The 19,153-nt window shown below is 40.9% G+C and overlaps 1 pseudogene; it reads right to left on the bottom strand.

Annotated features, from left to right (window-relative positions):
* Positions 1–19,153, bottom strand: part of LOC120040565 — a 90,164-nt pseudogene that overhangs the window by 15,585 nt on the left and 55,426 nt on the right.

Raw genomic sequence — 19,153 nt, 5'->3', positions numbered from 1 at the left:
ATAGTAGGACTAAGCCCAAACCAGATGGGATTTCTAAATAAATCACTGATATTGTCAACAGCAAAGCACCCGCACACGATCACATCTCCTCTTCCATGCTTCACGGTGGGAACCACACATGCGGAGATCATCCGTTCACCTCCCTCACATCTCACAAAGACATGACGCTCGGAACCAAAAATGTCAAATTTGGACTCATCAGACCCAAGGACAGATATCCACCGGTCTAATGTCCATGGCTCGTGTTTCTTGGCACAAGCAAGTCTCTTCTTCTTATTGGTGTCCTTTAGTAGTGGTTTCTTTGCAGCAATTCGACTATGAAGGCCTGATTCACGCAGTCTCCTCTGAACTGATGATGTTGAGATGTGTCTGTTGCTTGAACTCTGTGAAGCATTTATTTGGGCTGCAATTTCTAAGGCTGGTAACTCTAATGAACGTATGCATCAGAAGTAACTCTGGGCCTTCCATTCCGGTTGTGGTCCTTAAAGTAATGATGGACTGTTGTTTCTCTTTGCTTATTTGAGCTGTTCTTGACATAATATGGACTTCGTCTTTTACCCAATAGGGCTATCTTCTGTATACCACCCATACCTTGTCACAATACAACTGATTGGCTCAAACACATTAAAACCTGTTATGGCTAGGGGTTCCGCTAGCAGAACGTTTCGACAACATCCGGTGAAAGTGCAGAGCGCGAAATATATATATTTTTATTGGAAATATTTAACTTTCATGCATTCACAAGTGCAATACACCAAATTAAAGCTTAACTTCTTGTTAATCTAGCCACCGTGTCAGATTTCAAAAAGGCTTTACGGCAAAAGCAAACCATACGATTATCTGAGGACAGCACCCCATCAAACAAACACATGACAATCATATTTCAACCCGCCAGGCGCGACACAAAACTCAGAAATAACTATATAATTCGTGCCTTATCTTTGACGAGCTTCTTCTGTTGGCACTCCAATATGTCCCATAAACATCACAAATGGTCCTTTTGTTCAATTAATTCTGTCGTTATATCTCCAAAATCTCCATTTATTATTTGGAGCATTTGATTCAGAAAAACACCGGTTCCAACTCGCCCAGCATGACTACAAAATATCTAATAAGTTACCTGTAAACTCTGTCCAAACATTTCAAACAACTTTCCTAATCCAACTTTAGGTATTTTAAAACGTAAATAATCAATCAAATTTAAGACGGGATAAACTGTGTTCAATACCGGATAAAAACAACGTGAAGCGCGTGACCTGGAGCGCGCATCAAAACATTAGAGAGCACTAGGCTGGACCCTCGTTCTGAATAGCCGTACCGCTTCATTTCTATAAAGAAAAACATCAACCAATTTCTAAAGACTGTTGACATCTAGTGGAAGCAATAGGAACTGCAACCAAGTGCCACAGAAATCTATGTTCCCATAGAAAACCAATTGAAAACAGTCACCTCAACAACAAAATAATCCTCCTGGATGGTTTGTCCTCTGGGTTTTGCCTGCCAAATAAGTTATGTTATACTCACAGACATTATTTTAACAGTTTTAGAAACGTTATAGTGTTTTCTATCCAAATCTACCAATTATATGCATATCCTAGCTTCTGGGCCTGAGTAGCAGGCAGTTTACTTTGGGCCGCTTTTCATCCGGACGTGAAAATACTGCCCCCTATCCCAATTAAGGAAAGAAATTCCACAACTTAACTTCTAAAAAGGCACATGTTAATTGAAATGCATTCCAGGTGACTACCTCATGATGCTACAGTTCTCCTTTAAGACACCATGCTACAGTCCTCCTTTAAGACTCCATAATGTTTCATCATTAGATGCTACAGTCCTCCTTTAAGACTCCATAATGTTTATCATTAGATGCTACAGTCCTCCTTTAAGACTCCATCATGTTTAGAATGTGTCTGGAAGCGCTACACTAACTATTCTACTCTTATCCTTTCGGTTTTCATAATATTTAATAATAATAATAATGTTATAATACGTAATAACTAACTTTAATAACTAGGGTTAATACCTGCCTGGCGCCCCAACAAAATCTTTATCTTTACCCCCCTCTAACAATACCGCTACAGAATTAGCATAGTAGGCCATGTAATTTAAAGTAATCTGAAATATTTAGGACTAACTAACTATTCCTTGCCACCCATTCTGAAACTCACTGTAGCTCTTTGTTAAGTGTTGCTGTCATTTCAGCCGCTGTAGTAGCTGACGTGTACAGTGTTGAGTCATCCGCATACATAGACACACTGGCTTTACTCAAATGTCATTGGCATGTTGTTGGTAAAGATTGAAACAAGCAGGTGCCAAACAGCTGCCCTGGGGAATTCCTGATTCTACCTTGATTTTGTTGTACAGGCTTCCATTAAAGAACACTCTCTGTGTTCTGTTAGACATGTAGCTCTGGGGCGGCAGGTAGCCTAGTGGTTAGAGCGTTAGGCCAGTAACCAAAATATTTTTTTTAACCAAAATTTAATTGAAGATGCTCCAAAGATTTTTACAATCATTCTTTATGTCATTTATCTGTGTTTAAAAAAAAGTATATTATTTACATCAACAACATAGGAATCATTACAAAAGATTGTATGATCTCTTTTACACAATATTAAGCCCAGCCTTTGGAACTGTGGTTTTCCTAGACATGGCTACTATATTGTGATCACTACATCTGAAGGATCTGGAAACTGCCTTCAAACACATTTCTGCAGCATTAGTAAAGATATGATCAAAACATGTTGATGATTTCATTCCTCTACTGTTTGTAACTACCCTGGTAGGTTGATTGATAACCTGAACAAGGTTGACGGCACTGGTTACAGTTTGAAGCTTTCTCTTGAGTGGGCAGCCTGATCACAACTTTCCTCCAGTATTAGTTAATTAATTAACAGTGTCTTGAGTTTAGTTTGCCTGTTCAACAGTCTTGTAAAGATAGGGGGGTTGACTGGGACAGGCAATGTAACATCCATAATATTTTGAGAAAATGTTCTTGAAAAACAAGCACCTTACATTGGATCATCTTTTAACTTTCTCTCTAAAGCCAACTTTCATCAAGGTTTTATATGGTTTATTGGTTTCTCTCTTTTCATTGGCAGAATCCTTTTTCAGTGTTATGATATTCATAACATCCATATCCACCAGTCTATCTTCCTGTCAACTAACAGAACTCTGCTGGTTGTCCTGGTAACAGATACCAGTGGGCAGATCTATTGTATTTGTTCAAACTAAACTACAGCACTTACTTTGATGTGTCAAATCTGATCATTTCTTCTCTTCTCCTCCTCTTACAGTTCCACTCAGCCCCGTTGTTTTCCTGCAGTCCACCAGCTGCACAGACAACCTCTTCATACCCAGCAGTACGGTGCTACCGGGAGAGGCATGACACGGGGACTCCGGGAGGGAGGAAGGGCTAGCGTTGTCCTGGTAACCATAAAGAGGGGACACAGACACATATCATTATGGATGCTGATGTCATTGTTGTCATGAAGTGCTTTACAGAAACCCAGCCCAGGCCCCGATAGAGCAAACTGTATGCTAGAACAAACCAAACTGTACCATCTGGTGTTCTGATCTGGAGAGACTCTTCTCTGCCTCGTCAGCATCAGGATGTTGATGAGGCTCCCCAAAGGATCCACGATAGTCACGTCTCTCTCCTGTGTGAACGAGAACAGCAAACAGACGTAAACTTATGACCATCTATTACAATCAAGAGGCATGAATATGTCTAAAATGGCCTTTTCATCATGATTTTGTCAAATATTGTTTGTGTTGCAAATGTATAGGGTCAATTCCAATTCTCTCCACTGGGATTCTCTGCCTCTAAGCCTAATACAGGGGCTAAGTCACTGGCTTACTGGTGCTCTTTCATGCCGTCCCTAGGAGGGGTGCGTCACTTGAGTGGGTTGAGTCACTGACGTGATCTTCCTGTCTGGGTTGGCGCCCCCCCTTGGGTTGTGCCGTAGCGTAGATCTTTGTGGGCTATACTCGGCCTTGTCTCAGGATGGTAAGTTGGTGGTTGAAGATATCCCTCTAGTGGTGTGGGGGCTGTGCCTTGGCAAAGTGGGTGGGGTTATATCCTTCCTGTTTGGCCCTGTCCGGGGGTATCATCGGATGGGGCCACAGTGTCTCCTAACCCCTCCATTCTAAGCCTCCAGTATTTATGCTGCTCTCTAATTATCTCTTTCTTTCTCTCTCTCGGAGGACCTGAGCCCTAGGACCAGGCCTCAGGACGACCTGACATGATGACTCCTTGCTGTCCCCAGTCCACCTGGCCGTGCTGCTGCTCCAGTTTCAACTGTTCTGCCTGCGGCTATGGAACCCTGACCTGTTCACCGGACGTGCTACCTGTCCCAGACCTGCTGTTTTCAACTCTCTAGAGACAGCAGGAGCGGTAGAGATACTCTTAATGATCGGCTATGAAAAGCCAACTGACATTTACTCCTGAGGTGCTGCACCCTCGACAACTACTGTGATTATTATTTGACCATGCTGGTCATTTATGAACATTTGAACATCTTGGCCATGTTCTGTTATAATCTCCACCCGGCACAGCCAGAAGAGGACTGCCCCCCCCTCATAGCCTGGTTCCTCTCTAGGTTTCTTCCTAGGTTTTGGCCTTTCTAGGGAGTTTTTCCTAGCCACCGTGCTTCTACACCTGCATTGCTTGCTGTTTGGGGTTTTAGGCTGGGTTTCTGTACAGCACTTTGAGATATCAGCTGATGTACGAAGGGCTATTTAAATACATTTGATTTGAATGCCCCGTTAAAACAATACATTAAATCAAGAACTTCATAGTGCCCCTGTTTTTAAGACAGTACTCACTGTTTGTAATCCGATCTTCAGCCTCCTCCTTTTTCACTCCCAAAACGTCTTCCTCCTCTTTTATTGAGATAGCCTCCTCTTCCTCTTTTACTCTAAAGGGTTCTTCCTCTTCTTTCACTACATTCTCTTCTTTCAATGTTATGGCATCTTCCTCCTTTTTGATTCTGAAAGCTTCTACCTCCTCCTCTTCCACTCTGACAACCTCTTTCCCATATTCCTCTTTCACTGTAATATCATACACTTCTTCTTTCAATGTGATTGCCTCCTCTTCCTCCTTTTTCATCCTGAAAGCTTCTTCCTCTCCTTTCACCAGAGCGTCTTTCTCCGTCGAAATTAGTGAGCTCATGTTCCGGTCGATTAGCCTAGTGCATTATCAGTTTACCACATTTGCAAATTTAACAAGCAAATTACGTTTAAATGACCTAGTAGACAAGTAAACAGAATTATATTCAAAACACTAAGAGTAAAATACACAAGATTGGTCTAAAGCGCTTCAATGTTTCGGTTTTAGGTTCGCTAGCAAATCGGTTGGTTGAATCAGAAGCCTTTTGTCGCTGTTGAAGAAGCCTCCAGTTCCGTCCACTAGATTATACGTCACGCAAGCAGCATCACCTGAAAGACTCAAATCGCCATCTGCTGACTGGAGTGGGTAACGCAGATTGGAAAAATATTAATTACAATGTTTATTCTTGCAAGCAATGTCATGAGAGGTAATAAGAAATAAAAAAACAGATGTTATGTTCTCTTACTTCTTACAGCCAATACTTTACTCTAGGGCTGACCTGCCCATTAGGTAGGATTAGGTGACAGATTAAAGAGTTTTCATTTTTATGTCATAGTTGTTCTGAACCCACTGCCGATTATGCTAATGACAACCATCTTCTGGTTGATAGAAAAGCTTTCCCCAAAACCTTGTCAATTAAATGTTAACTACAAAGTAGTCTATGCCTACCTGGCAGAATGATATCATGATTATTTGCATCAATCCTGTTGTGATTTGTTCAGCAGACTCTGCAATCACATGTGTGCTACAGAGACACCACCAACCAAGCAAGGCTCTTGCTGGTGCCACTTGAATTAAAGAAAAATGAACATTTCTTAGATTTTTCTCAGACTTCAAAAGTGGTCTCCTGATGTGGTTTAAGTATTATTGTGGACTTAGAACATCCAATGTTGTTGTTTTTCTATTAACAGTGTGATTTAGAGAGAAAAACAGAGACAAATCAGAAACCTGGAAAAACGGAGAAAATGGAATTAGGTTAAAAAAAGAAAAGACAACGGATTTGATACAGATGTTATATATAGATAGAGATGTTATAGGGCCCTAAATATTCTATTCAGTTTCTCTCATTACTGGATTATCTAGGGATAGTGTAGAGTAACAGCTGTATCCCGAAGTGACCTTTAACCTCCCTGCTCCTCAATACTTCTTCCACTGGATCAAAGCTTCAGCCAAGTAGGATACATGATAGTGTCAACACATGGAGTTGGGTTGGATATAGTAATGGTAGGATACATGATATTGGCAACACATGGAGCTGGGTTGGATATAGTCATGGTAGGATACATGATAGTGGCAACACATGGAGTAGGGTTGGATATAGTAATGGTAGGATACATGATAGTGGCAACACATGGAGTAGGGTTGGATATAGTAATGGTAGGATACATGATAGTGGCAACACATGGAGCTGGGTTGGATATAGTCATGGTAGGATACATGATAGTGGCAACACATGGAGCTGGGTTGAATATAGTCATGGTAGGATACATTGAGCGGCAAGATGTTCTTTACCATTCGGCCATCAGATTTGCCACCAATGCTCCTTATAGGACACCTCACTGCACTCTATACTCCTCTGTAAACTGGTTATCTCTGTATACCCGTCACAAGACCCACTGGTTTAATGCTTATTTATAAAACCCTCTTAGGCCTCACTCACCCCTATCTAAGATATCTACTGCAGCCCTCATCCTCCACATACAACACTCGTTCTGCCAGTCACATTCTGTTAAAGGTCCCCAAAGCACACACATCCCTGGGTCGCTCCTCTTTTCAGTTCGCTGCAGCTAGCGACGGGAACAAGTTGCAAAAAAACACTCAAACTGGACAGTTTTATCTCCATCTCTTCATTCAAAGACTCAATCATGGACACTTTTACTGACAGTTGTGGCTGCTCCGCGTGATGCATTGTTGTCTCTACCTTCTTGCCTTTGTGCTCTTGTCTGTGCCCAATAATGTTTGTACCATGTTGTGTTGCTACCATGTTGTGTTGCTACCATGTTGTTGTTATGTGGTGTTGCTACCATGTTGTGTTGCTGCCATGTTGTGTTGCTACCATGTTGTTGTTATGTTGTGTTGCTACCATGTTGTTGTCATGTGGTGTTGCTACCATGTTGTGCTGCTGCCATGTTGTGTTGCTACCATGTTGTTGTCACGTGGTGTTTCTACATGTAATAATAACAACATGTGTGATTTATATAAAGTTCTTTAGTAATAAAACATTAGTGACATAATTTAGTATTTAATATGACATAGTAAACTTTAATAATTGTAATATGTATGTTTAAATGACTGTACTAAAGTTTTTGAATAAAATAAAAGGTTTGAAATAAAATGTAATTTACCTTCAAAGAATTTAAATCTCTCTCTCTTTCTCTCCCTCTGTCTCTCCTTGGCTGGGAATGTTAAGGGTCAAGAAGTTGTGAATCTAGGGGGGCTCTTACACACAGGGGAACTAAATGTACACAAAATAACTAACAACCTGGACCCCCAGGTGTCTTTAAAACATCTGTTTTACTAACGACCTAAACAGATCACTTTTACCCTTTCAAAAATAGTTATAGGGGAGATGTCCGGGGGATGTCTCTGTCTTTGAAAGGGTCATTGTAATATTAAGATGTCCCCTTTACTGATGACCTAAACAGATACATTTCACCCCCCATAAAAGAGTGTCCGAGGGATGTCTCAGTCAACCCCACCAAAAAGGCCCCAGAGGCCTCACACCATCCTCTTCGAAAGGTTCATTGTACTCTTTAACTATGCTTCCTTTACTGACGACCTAAACAGATCACTTTTACCCTTTAAAAAATATTTGTCAGTTATCCAGATTTAATGGTCAAGAGATTGTGAACCTAGAGGGGCCCTTGCACACATGTTGTGTTGAGGTACACATATGTTTTCTGTTTATGAAGGAATAAATTATTGGCAGGATATAGACCACAAAACAACAAAAAAAGATAACTGTATTCTTAACGATGTGCCCTTTACTAATGACTTAAACAGATAATTTTACTCCATGAATAACCTTTTACTGCAGGGGGCTAAATCAGGGGCCTTCAATGCTGCAGAAATGTTTTGGTACCCTTCCCCAGATCTGTGCCTCAACACAATCCTGTCTCGGAGCTCTACGGACAGTTCCTTCAACCTCATGGCTAGGTTTTTGCTCTGATCTGCACTTTCAACTGTGGGACCTTATATAGACAGGTGTGTGCCTTTCCAAATCATGTCCAATCAATTGAATTTACCACAGGTGGACTCCATTCTAGTTGTAGAAACATCTCAAGGATGATCAATGGAAACAGGATGCACCTGAGCTCAATTATGAGTCTCATATAGCAAAGGGTCTGAATACTTATGTAAATCATTTTTTTGTGTTTAAAACATTTGCAAAAATGTATAAAAAACTTGTTTCCGCTTTGTCATTATGGGGTACTGTGTGTAGATTGCTGAGGAAATTGTTTCATTTAATACATTTTCTACAAAGGCTGTAACATAACAAAATGGGAAAAAGTCAAGGGGTCTGAATACTTTCCAAAGAAACTGTAAGTGATTGAGGAGAGAGCATAATTGCTATATTCTAATTAAAATCATTGACCCATAAGGGAACATATGACCAAAGCAATGCGTGACCCATATTGAATTTAAAAAATATTAATCTCAATGAGAAATATAATTAAATAAACAAACGTTTGCATAACCAAAGACATGAAAACTGTTAGGGAACATTGTATTTAGCTAGGATTTCATATGGCCAGGAAGGTTACTGAGAATAACAATAGACAGTAGTTAATGTTGCTAGTTTAGGGATGAAGATAGCGAAGGTTCATCAATGTTAAAGATGTTTTTTATTTTGACGTGGAAACAATGTTTATTGGAAAGTAAAACAAAGAACTCTTCATTGAGACAATGATAAACAGCAATCCGTGGGAGAGTTGAGGTGGATATTATAAAATAAGGATCTGCTGGAGTCCAAGTCAAACCAAGATTCTTTATTTCTGAGCTCAGAGAGAATAACAGAGTTTGGTATTTTATTAGGATCCCCATTAGCAGTTGCAAAAGCAGCAGCTACTCTTCCTGGGGTCCACACAAAACATGACACATAATACAGCACATCAATAGACAAGAACAGGTCAAGGACAGAACTACATACATTTTGTAAAAGGCACACGTAGCCTACATATCAATGCATACACACAAACTACCTCGGTCAAATAGGGGAGAGGGGTTGTGCCGTGAGGTGTTGCTTGATCTGTTTTTTGAAACCAGGTTTGCTGTTTATTTGAGCAATATGAGATGGAAGGAAGTTCCATGCAATAAGGGCCCTATATAATACTGTACGCTTTCTTGAATTTGTTCTGGAAACTTGGGGACTGTGAAAAGACCCCCGGTGGCATGTCTGGTGGGATAAGTGTGTGTGTCAGAGCTGTGTGTAAGTTGACTTGTAAGAACTTTGATGATATCTGTACATTATAGGAGCACCTGTGATGACAAAAGTACAATGATTCATGTTTTGCTTTAGCTTGAGATTAAGAATCAGTGGTTGACACCTTGCAAGTGAATGAAAAGGTCAACTGTACAAAGTCAGATGTCTATGTGTTGAAACTATATTTTAGGTAACAGATGGATAAAGGGAACTAAGAGTTCCTGTTGATACTATGTTCCAGTCTTACTTCCAGTCTGACATGATAGCAATAAGGGGAAGAGTGATTAGGAAACTAACTGCCAATAACGCAATAAGCTGAACTCCGCCTAGCAGAGACATTTTTGTATTAGCAACTATTAATTATGAGCTTATATGGTGTTAAAGTTAAGGGACATCACCCTGGGCGAGTTGATCCTCAGTAGTGGATAAAAAGGGAAAACACAATTTTTTGAACTGAGTGTCTTGCTTGCAAATTTCTGTAAGTGTAAACTCCGGGTTGCAATCCTTATTAAACAAACTAACCTCTGATCAAATAAGTTTTCCTGTGGTCTCTTGTGTGCACATAGGGCAGAATTCCCTTACAGACTATGCAAACAATTTGGTATTTTCAACACATTCATGTTTCTTATAAAAAGAAGAAGTGATGCACTCAGTCTCTCCTCAACTCTTAGCCAAGAGAGACTGACATGCATATTATCTATAGCAGTCTTCTGATTACAATTAAGAGCAAAACGTGCCGCTCTGTTCTGGGCCAGCTGCAGCTTTACTAGGTCTTTCCTTGCAGCACTGGACCACACGACTGGACAATAATCAAGATTAGACAAAACTAGAGCCTGCAGAACTTGCTTTTTGGAGTGTGGTGTCAAAAAATCAGAGCATCTCTTTATTGCGGCTAGACCTCTCCCCATCTTTACAACCATTGAATCTATATGTTTTGACCATGACAGTTTACAATCTAAGGTAATGCCAAGTAATTTAGTCTCCTCAACTTGTTCAACAGCAACACAATTCATTACCATATTCAGCTGAGGTCTAGAACTTAAGGAATGATTTGTACCAAATACAATGCTCTTAGTTTTAGAGATGTTCAGGACCAGTTTATTACTGGCCACCCATTCCAAAACAGACTGCAACTCTTTGTTAAGTGTTTCAGTGACTTCATTAGCTGTGGTTGCTGATGCTTATATGGTTGAATCATCAGCATACATGGACACACATGCTTTGTTTAATGCCAGTGGCAGGTCATTGGTAAGAATAGAAAAGAGTAGAGGGCCTAGAGAGCTGCCCTGCGGTACATCACACTTTATATGTTTGCCATTAGAGAAGCTTCCATTAAAAACCCTCTGAGTTCTAGTAGATAGATAGCTCTGAATCCACATTATGGCAGAGGTTGAAAAGCCATAGCACAGACATTCTTAAACAACAGGTTATGGTCAATAATATCAAAGGCTGCATTGAAATCTAACAATAGAGCTCCCACAATCTTCTTGTTATCAATTTCTCTCAACCAATCATCAGTCATTTGTGTCAGTGCAGCACATGTTGAGTGCCCTTCTCCATAAGCATGCTGAAAGTCTGTTTTAATTTGTTTACAGAGAAATATCATTGTATTTGGTCAAACACAATTTTTTCCAACAGTTTGCTAAGAGCTGGCAGCAAGCTTATAGGTCTGCTGTTAGAACCAGTAAAGGCCGTGTTTACCACTCTTGGGTAGTGGAATTACTTTGGCTTTCCTCCAGGCCTGAGGACAAAGACTTTCCTCTAGGCTCAGATTAAAAATATGACAGGAGTGGCTAGAGTCAGCTACTGTCCTCAGTAGATTCCCATCTAAGTTGTCAATGTCATTATTGATCGATAACAATTTTTCCACCTCTCCCACACCAACTTTACAAAATGTAATACTTGCACTGCTTTTCTTTCATTATGATTTTTTACAAGTTTGTTTCCATCAATCTTTATATCATTGATCTTGGCTTCCTAATAAAGTGTATTATTTTGTTGAGTTTGGTCACATAATTTCTCCATTTGCAGTACGTAAGCCAGCCAGATGTGCAGCCAGACTTATTAGCCACTCCTTTTGCCCCAACTCTTTCAAACATACAGTTTTTAAATTCCTCATCAATCCATGGAGCCTTAACAGTTCTAAGAGTCAGTTTCTTAACAGGTACATGTTTATCAATAATTGGAAGAAGCAATTTCATATGGTTTTCCCACAGTCTGAGCTTTTGTAAGCCTTCTCTATGTGCAGTCTCATGTGTTCTTTCAGGCTTCCTAAATGGGGAAAAGCTTTGCACCTGGGAGGAGTGGTAAGGCTTCTCCCCGTTGTGTATTATCTTATGTTGGTTGAGGATGCTTTTCTGGTTAAAACTCCTTCCACACTGGGAGCAGTGGTAAGGCTTCTCACCTGTGTGTATTCTCTCATGTTTTTTCAGATCCCCTGACCAGCTGAAACACTTTCCACACTCTGAGCAGTGATAAGGCTTCTCCCCTGTGTGTATTCTCTCGTGTTTTTTCAGATCCCCTGACCGGTTGAAACACTTTCCACACTCTGAGCAGTGGTAAGGCTTCTCCCCTGTGTGTATTATCTCATGGACTTTCAGGCTGCTTAATTGGTTAAAACTCTTGCCACACTGGGAGCAGTGGTAAGGCTTCTCCCCTGTGTGTATTCTCTCATGTTTTTTCAGATCCCCTGACCAGCTGAAACACTTTCCACACTGGGAGCAGTGGTAAGGCTTCTCACCTGTGTGTATTCGCTCGTGTTTTTTCAGATCCCCTGACCGGTTGAAACACTTTCCACACTCTGAGCAGTGGTAAGGCTTCTCCCCTGTGTGTATTCTCTCATGTTTTTTCAGGTACCCTAACCGGTTAAAACACTTGCCACACTGGGAGCAGTGGTAAGGTTTCTCCCCTGTGTGTATTCTCTCATGAGCTTTCAGGCTGCTTAATTGGTTAAAACACTTTCCACACTGGGAGCAGTGGTAAGGCTTCTCCCCTGTGTGTATTCTCTCATGTTTTTTCAGGTTCCCTAACTGGTTAAAACACTTTCCACAGTGGGAACACTGGTGTCTTCTTGTTGGTTTGGACGTTTCTAGCTCTGGTTCCTCTGAGTCTGGTCTTTCTCCTACCAAAGACAATGTGTTTTTAAAAAAAGAGACCTGAATGAAACCTCCACATGATAAATAGGCCTTGCTACGAGGGTAAATCCTAATCAGATCCCTAAATAGCCCGAGGCCAGTTTTAACAATCTTGGTGTGATTTTAAAACAAATGTTGTAGAGTTTCCTGGTAATTACTGATAATGTTTACATTACTTTTTTATTCATTCTGTTTTACAAGTCAGAACACAAAAAACTAAACCGTTCTTGGACACTCAAGACACAGACGTCGCTTAATTCCAATCGAGCAGGTGGTTCTAAATATATAACTTTCATAGCTGTATGATACAGAATGCGACCTAGTCGTGGCCAAAAGTTTTGAGAATGACACAAATATTAATTTCCACAAAGTTTGCTGCTTCAGTGTCTTCAGATATTTTTGTCAGATGTTACTATGAAATACTGAAGTATAATTACAAGCATTTCATAAGTGTCAAAGGCTTTTATTGGCAATGACATGAAGTTGATGCAAAGAGTCAATATTTGCAGTGTTGACCCTTCTTTTTCAAGACCTCTGCAATCCGCCCTGGCATGCTGTCAATTAACTTATGGGCCACATCCTGACTGAGGGCAGCCCATTCTTGCATAATCAATGCTTGGAGTTTGTCAGAATTTGTGGGTTTTTGTTTGTCCACCCGCCTCTTGAGGATTGACCACAAGTTCTCAATGGGATTAAGGTCTGGGGAGATTCCTGGCCATGGACCCAAAATATTGATGTTTTGTTCCCCCGAGCCACTTATCACGTTTGCCTTATGGCAAGGTGCTCCTTCATGCTGGAAAAGGCATTGTTCGTCACCGAACTGTTCCTGGATGGTTGGGAGAAGTTGCTCTCGGAGGATGTGTTGGTAGCATTCCTTATTCATGGCTGTGTTCTTAAGCAACATTGTGAGTGAGCCCCCACCCTTGGCTGAAAAGCAACCCCACACATGGTCTCAGGATGCTTTAACGTTGGCATGACACTGGACTGATGGAAGCGCTCACCTTGTCTTCTCAGAGAAAGGTTTTTTCCAGATGCCCAAAACAATCGAAAAGGGGATTCATCAGAGAAAATGACTTTACCCCAGTACTCAGCAGTCCAATCCCTGTACCTTTTGCAGAATATCAGTCTGTGTGCAGATGCACTCACACCTGCCTGCTGCCATTCCTGAGCAAGCTCTGTACTGGTGGTGCCCCGATCCCGCAGCTGAATCAACTTCAGGAGACGGTCCTGGCGCTTGCTGGACTTTCTTGGGTGCCCTGAAGCCTTCTTCACAACAATTAAACCGCTCTCCTTGAAGTTATCGATGATCCGATAAAGTGTTGATTTAGGTGCAATCTTACTGGCAGCAATAGCCTTGCATGTGAAGCCTTTTTTGTGCAAAGCAATGATGACGGCACGTGTTTCCTTGCAGGTAACCATGGGTGACAGAGGAAGAACAATGATTCCAAGCACCACCCTCCTTTTGAAGCTTCCAGTTTTGGGGGGGATTCAGTTCATTTGCATGGCAAAGAGGGACTTTGCAATTAATTACAATTCATCTGATCACTCTTCATAACATTCTGGATTATATGCAAATTGCCATCATACAAACTGAGGCAGCAGACTGAAAATTCATATTTGTGTTATTCTTAAAACTTTTGGCCACAACTGTACACACTTCCTTAAACATAAAATAAGTAAATAAGTAATTTTAAGTGGAAGTCCAAAACTTGTTTTTACGTCGAAGACACAAAGCACATCAGTAAAATCTCCCCGTTGTCGAAAGGGTTCGACACCTGCTGTTGAAATGGCCCAATTTCTTACTTAGACGTTCACAGATTTTCAACATTGACTATCGCTGATGTCATATTTTGGGTAAAGTAAAAAATAAAGTGAAATATTTGGGAAGATGTTCCTAAAACTGAGAGTAACTACAAAAAACAAAAATATTAACGCAACATGTAAAGTGTTGGATGTTTCATGAGCTGAAAAAAAAGATTGCAGAATTTTTTACATCCCTGTTCGTTAACATTTATTCTTTGCCAAGATAATCCATCCACCTGACAGGTGTGGCATATCAAGCTGATTAAACAGCATGATCATTACACAGGTGCACCTTGTGCTGGGGAGAATAAAAGGCCTCTAAAATGTGCAGTTCTGTCACACAACACAATGCCACAGATGTCTCAAGTTTTGAGGGAGCGTGCAATTGGCATGCTGACTGCAGGAATATCCACTGGAGCTGTTACCAGATAATTGAATGTTAAATTCTCTACCAGAAGCCGCCTCCAACGTCATTTTAGAGAATTTGGCAGTACATCCAACTGGCCTCACAACCACAGACCACATGTAACGACGCCAGCCCAGGACCTCCACATCGTCTGAGACCAGCCACCCGAGTTGTATTTCTCTTTCTAATGAAGCCCTTTTGTGGGGAAAAACTAATTCTGATTGCGCCCTCCAGGGCCCACCAATGGCTGCGCCCTTGCCCAGTTATGTAAGGTCCATAGATTAGGGCCTCATTTATTTATTTACAATCACTTACTCATATAAACTGTAAATCGTTGTTTATATTTTGGTTCAGTATACACACACACACAGTGCATTCGTTAAAAACTTCTCTAGGATAGGGGACAGCATTTTCACGTTTGGATGAAAAGCATATCCAAATTCAACTGCCAGCTACTCATCCCCAGAAGATAAGATGTGCATATTATTAGTTGATTTGGATGGAAAACACTCTGAAGTTTCTAAAACTGTTTGAATCATGTCTGTGAGTATAACAGAACTTATTTAGCAGGCGAAACCCAGAGGACAAACCATTCCGATTTTTTTTTTGAGGTCACTCTCTTTTCAATTATTTTTCATTGGGAATCCAGATTTCTAAGGGACCTTCTTTCAGTTCCTACCGCTTCCACTGGATGTCAACAGTCTTTAGAAATTGGTTGAGGTTTTTCCTTTGTGTAATGAAGAAGTACGGCCATCCAGAACGAGGGTAACTTGAAGTGTACTGTTAGATAGAGGCGCGTGACCAGAAAGCTAGCTACAGTTTGTTTTCCTCCTGTATTGAACACAGATCATCCCGTCTTCAATTTTATCGATTATTTACGTTAAAGAATACCTAAAGTTGTATTACAAAAGTAGTTTGAAATGTTTTGGCAAAGTTTACGGGTAATTTTTGGCGATACTTTGTAGTCACTTTGCGCAAATTAGAACCGGTGTTTTTATGGATCAAGCGTGCCAAATAAATTGACATTTTGGAAAGTGTGTGGGGGGGGGGGGGGGGGGTCAAAATAAAAAGTAAGTCAGTATCTGGTGTGGCCACCAGCTGCATTAAAGGAGGCCTGTAGCTTCTAAAGATGAATTACTATGGAGTCTGATGCTTTAAAGGAGAAGTTTACCCAAAATCCAGAAACTCCAAAGTGATTCCATACATTGAAACTAGTCCAGTGGATTTTTTCCCTCTCCTTGTAGTGCAGTACTGAAACAGCTGCAAAACGTGACTCGTGACGTTGCTGGATGAGGGCCTCGCTCTGCTGCTTTGCCAGTTAATTTCTTATTTTATTACAGCTTTGGCCTTTGTCTTTCACCTGGAGTTGTTTATTTATGTCTGAGAAAAAAACACTTTTCAACATAAAACATATACAGTGGGGCAAAAAAGTATTTAGTCAGCCACCAATTGTGCAAGTTCTCCCACTTTAAAAGATGAGAGAGGCCTGTAATTTTCATCATAGGTACACTTCAACTATGACAGACAAATTGAGAAAAAAAAATCCAGAAAATCACATTGTAGGATTTTTAATGAATTTATTTGCAAATTATGGTGGAAAATAAGTATTTGGTCAATAACAAAAGTTTATCTCAATACTTTGTTATATACCCTTTGTTGGCAATGACAGAGGTCAAACGTTTTCTGTAAGTCTTCACAAGGTTTTCACACACTGTTGCTGGTATTTTGGCCCATTCCTCCATGCAGATCTCCTCTAGAGCAGTGATGTTTTGGGGCTGTTGCTGGGCAACACGGACTTTCAACTCCCTCCAAAGATTTTCTATGGGTTGAGATCTGGAGACTGGCTAGGCCACTCCAGGACCTTGAAATGCTTCCTACGAAGCCACTCCTTCGTTGCCCGGGCGGTGTGTTTGGGATCATTGTCATGCTGAAAGACCCAGCCACGTTTCATCTTCAATGCCCCTGCTGATGGAAGGAGGTTTTCACTCAATCTCACGATACATGGCCCCATTCATTCTTTCCTTTACACGGATCAGTCGTCCTGGTACCTTTGCAGAAAAACAGCCCCAAAGCATGATGTTTCCACCCCCATGCTTCACAGTAGGTATGGTGTTCTTTGGATGCAACTCAGCATTCTTTGTCCTCCAAACACGACGAGTTGAGTTTTTACCAAAAAGTTATATTTTGGTTTCATCTGACCATATGACATTCTCCCAATCTTCTTCTGGATCATCCAAATGCTCTCTAGCAAACTTCAGACGGGCCTGGACATGTACTGGCTTAAGCAGGGGGACATGTCTGGCACTGCAGGATTTGAGTCCCTGGCGGCGTAGTGTGTTACTGATGGTAGGCTTTGTTACTTTGGTCCCAGCTCTCTGCAGGTCATTCACTAGGTCCCCCCGTGTGGTTCTGGGATTTTTGCTCACCGTTCTTGTGATCATTTTGACCCCACGGGGTGAGATCTTGCGTGGAGCCCCAGATCGAGGGAGATTATCAGTGGTCTTGTATGTCTTCCATTTCCTAATAATTGCTCCCACAGTTGATTTCTTCAAACCAAGCTGCTTACCTATTGCAGATTCAGTCTTCCCAGCCTGGTGCAGGTCTACAATTTTGTTTCTGGTGTCCTTTGACAGCTCTTTGGTCTTGGCCATAGTGGAGTTTGGAGTGTGACTGTTTGAGGTTGTGGACAGGTGTCTTTTATACTGATAACAAGTTCAAACAGGTGCCATTAATACAGGTAACGAGTGGAGGACAGAGGAGCCTCTTAAAGAAGAAGTTACAGGTCTGTGAGAGCCAGAAATCTTGCTTGTTTGTAGGTGACCAAATACTTATTTTCCACCATAATTTGCAAATAAATTCATTAAAAAGCCTACAATGTGATTTTCTGGATTTTTCCCCCTAATTTTGTCTGTCATAGTTGAAGTGTACCTATGATGAAAATTACAGGCCTCTCTCATCTTTTTAAGTGGGAGAACCTGCACAATTGGTGGCTGACTAAATACTTTTTTGCCCCACTGTATACACAACCGTTCAAAAGTTCGGGGTCACTTAGAAATGTCTTTTTGTCAATTAAAATCACATTAAATTGATCGTAAATACAGTGTAGACATTGTTAATGTTGTAAATGACTATTGTAGCTGGAAATGGCTGATTATTTGTGGATTATAGAGGCCCATTATTATCTACAGAGGATCATTATCAGCAACCATCATTCCTGTGTTCCAATGGCACGTTGTGTTAGCTAATCCAAGTTTATCATTTAAAAGGCTAATTGACCACTAGAAAACCCTTTTGCAATTATGTTAGCACAGCTGAAAACTGTTGTTCTGATTAAAGTATATAAATAAAAATGGCCTTCTTTAGACTAGTTGAGTATCTGGAGCATCAGCATTTGTGGGTTCGATTACAAGCTCAAAATGGCCAGAAACAAAGAACTTTCTTCTGAAACTTGTCAGTCTATTCTGGTTCTGAGAAATGAAGGCTATTCCATGCGAGAAATTGCCAAGAAACTGAAGATCTCGTAAAAAGCTGTGTACTACTCCCTTCACACAGCAGCACAAACTGGCGCTAACCAGAATAGAAAGAGGAGTGGGAGGCCCCGGTGCACAACTGAGCAAGAGTACAAGTACATTAGAGTGTCTAGTTTGAGAAACAGACGCCTCACAAGTCCTCAACTTGCAGCTTCATTAAATAGTACCCACAAAACACCAGTCTCAACGTCCACAGTGAAGAGGCGACTCCGGGATTCTGGCCTTCTAGGGGTGCCTTTTGCATCCCTTTGATATAAGTATACATTATGCTCCAATATTGAATTTTAAAAGCCTGTTGTATTAGATGAGGGGAACTTTAATACAGACCACATGGAGAGTTCAATACATCTAATTGAAAAGTACCAAAGATATATGTACCAATGGCAGATCGAACCTTTAACAATTCCTACAGTACAGAACAACATATTCAAGTGTAGAACTTCAGTAGAATGCCCCTTTAAAAAACACATTAGTTCAACAACGGCATAGTTTGTGCCCCTGTTTAAGACAGTACTCACTGGTGTTAATCTGATATTCTGTCTCCCCCTCTTTCACTCCCAAAACGTCTTCCTCCTTCACCTTTATTGAAATAGCATCCTCTTCCTCTCTAAAAGGTTCTTCCTCTGTTTCCTCTATAACATCCTCTCCTTCTTCCACGACATTGTTCAGTCCCAGAGCTTTTTTCTGTAAATAGCAGACCTCCTCTTCTTTAGCAGGGGATGAGTAGTTTAGTGAACTCATGATCAGGGA

Source organism: Salvelinus namaycush, unplaced genomic scaffold (genome assembly GCF_016432855.1).
Source record: "Salvelinus namaycush isolate Seneca unplaced genomic scaffold, SaNama_1.0 Scaffold363, whole genome shotgun sequence".
NCBI lineage: Eukaryota > Metazoa > Chordata > Actinopteri > Salmoniformes > Salmonidae > Salvelinus > Salvelinus namaycush.
This window is presented reverse-complemented; position numbering and strand designations above follow the sequence as displayed.